This window comes from Cupressus sempervirens, chromosome 5 (assembly GCF_028749045.1).
Source record: "Cupressus sempervirens isolate cs-2001-9-10 chromosome 5, ASM2874904v1, whole genome shotgun sequence".
NCBI lineage: Eukaryota > Viridiplantae > Streptophyta > Pinopsida > Cupressales > Cupressaceae > Cupressus > Cupressus sempervirens.
The window spans coordinates 886,282,670-886,285,238 of record NC_143122.1 but is presented as its reverse complement, the minus strand read 5'-3'; the positions used below and the strand labels follow the sequence as shown (position 1 = coordinate 886,285,238).

The 2,569-nt window shown below is 35.6% G+C and overlaps 1 pseudogene; it reads right to left on the bottom strand.

Annotated features, from left to right (window-relative positions):
* Positions 1-396: 396 nt before the first annotated feature.
* Positions 397-1,036, bottom strand: LOC149558770 (putative calcium-binding protein CML25; annotated as a pseudogene).
* Between the last annotated feature and the right edge of the window lie 1,533 nt (positions 1,037-2,569).

Here is a 2,569-nt window from a genome sequence, read left to right as displayed (position 1 = left end):
GCAAAGACTCATAATGTAAATACCAAACCATAAAAACCATAAAGCATACAATATTACAAGTTAGGATCAATTGAACACGATGGTGGTTCGAATATGACATAGCTCATTTTGAGTAATTTTAAATTCAACTCTAAATTTATTTGCATCAACATTCTAATTCACATTCCATGATTCAATCAATCCCAATGGTAACAGGTCTATGATCTATCCAACCAATCCTCAAACCATAGAGTGAGTGATCCATCTATCCATCTTCAAATATGATGATCAATATTGATGCAAAAACTACTATAGAATACATCACTAGATATGATACGCCCTATAGATGAAAAAAAAGCTTAGTTGAATCCAAAAGCACACATAACCATATTCAGTAAAACTCATACTTACCATACCCTAGCTTGCAATGGGTGTTAACATCATTGTCAAGAACTCATCAAAGTTAACCTGGCCATCCCCGTCAGCATCCATTCAGCATCCACTCTGGCAATCATACTTTGACAATCATCAAGGCTGGAAATCTCGCTCAATCTTCTTAAAACACTGTCGAGTTCATGAGCAGAGATGGATGCATCGCCGTTCACATCAAACATCTTAAAAGCTTCTTGCAGATCCTGCAACCTCGCAGTGCTATCCACGCCACGCGTATTAAGCGCCACGAATTCCGCCAAGTCGAAGTGGCCATCGCCATCCGAGTCAGCCTCTGTCATCGTCATCCTCAGCTCATCTTCACTGATCTCGTGGCCCAGCGAGCGCATGACGTGGCCGAGTTCAGATAGAGACATTTTCCCGTCACCGTTGCCGTCAAATTTGTTGAATACGCTTTCCAGTTCAACGACACTTGCCAACGACGTGAGCTTTTCTTCGGCGGACACACTTCTTTTCCGGCACCAGAGACCACAAGTTTTCCATCCCGACGGTGATTTTCTCGGTCAAGATCTCGTGAAAAAATATGTTGAATCCCTGCGATTGCCGGCGTGTTTTTCCGGCTGGCAAACCACGGAAAAAAGAAATCAATGACACTTGAATGTGACATATATTATCTACAAATAAAATATTGTGTCTGGAATGTTCCGGAAACAATATTATTGAACCATAAAAAAGTCCCAACTAAAGTCCTCCAACGAGAAGATTTGTTTGTTCCAGAAGATTTGACAAACCTCGTCTCAAAGAAGGAAAGTCAATTTGAAAAGATTGCAATAAATATCTTTTTTATTATTAATTTTTTAGCTTTCATTAAAATAATATTAAAATTAATCTTAATTCGTATGAATGTTGTTATAAAACTTTAATTTTACAAATTAATTTTTTTAGTTATGAAATCTTTTTCTTATAGTAAAATAAATAAATAAACAAGTTTTATAAAATATTTTGTAATAACTTTTTTTATTTTTTAAGTTTTTTTTTTAATCCATTTTTATGGATAACTAAGTACATATTACTTTTCTTAGTTAATTATTAGAGTGATTAGAAAGACAAAATTAAATATTTTTTATTCTTTTTTTACAAATTGTACTTGATGTCATTAGATGATGGTGAGTTGAAATATCTTCATTGTGTAAAAAAATCTACTTTATTTTTCTAAATATTTTTCAATGTAAGGTTGATTTTGAGGCAAGAGGAAATTTTTGACCTTTATGATTTGAAGTACACAAACCTTTAGCCCCAAGCTTATTTTTTGGTACTAAGTTTCTCAAATATTAAATATTTTCTCATGAGCAACCCACACAAAATGTCTAACCAATGCTACATACAACTTTATAGGTGCACCTAAATAAATATTTATTGTGGCTCAATAGTTGACACAAGGTAAGTAGGAGGAAAGGAACCAATTCCCATCTCCTAACACCTCGCCAAAAATACACACAAAAGCAAACACACATCAAGCAACAAAGAACCAACTCTATCCATGAATAGATACTTATTGATTAGACATATCACATGATAATATACATATGCTAGGTTGTAAGGCCTTCCTGCTTGCAGCGAGTACAATGAATTACAACATCAGAGCTCAAAACTTGTTGTCTTGAGACCTTATCTACTTCTCTATCTACTAACTTACTTTCCTAAATCTAATCCAAGTCCTTATATAGCTAGCAAGACCACAAGTCAGCCTGTCAAGCAGTTAATTACAAAATAGGTCTTGCCTTGGACAAGAAAACAAAAGAATTAGCAAATGACAAAAAGACAATTCATGCTCTTATGGATAGGTCCACATGTGATCTAAGAGATGCCCCTCAACCACGCAAGATGTCACGTCATCATAGGAAACTATGCAAAAAGAAACTCCATGGTACGCTGAATGAAACAAGTAGTAGAAAGCGAGAGGAGAAAGAGACACAAAACTTCAAGCTCAAAGAATATTAGGTTCCACGCATTTAGGGTAAGGATCAACAATGGGTCCACATTAAGCTGCCAACCACACACAACTTGAAACCATGAGCAACAATGACTGCTCCTCAAACAACAAACTGGTACAGAAAACAAAGCAATATTTTTGGTTGATGCAAGATTGCTCATTGACCCAAGATGTGTCTGCATCAATAGTGTGAGGGTTTAAGGTAAA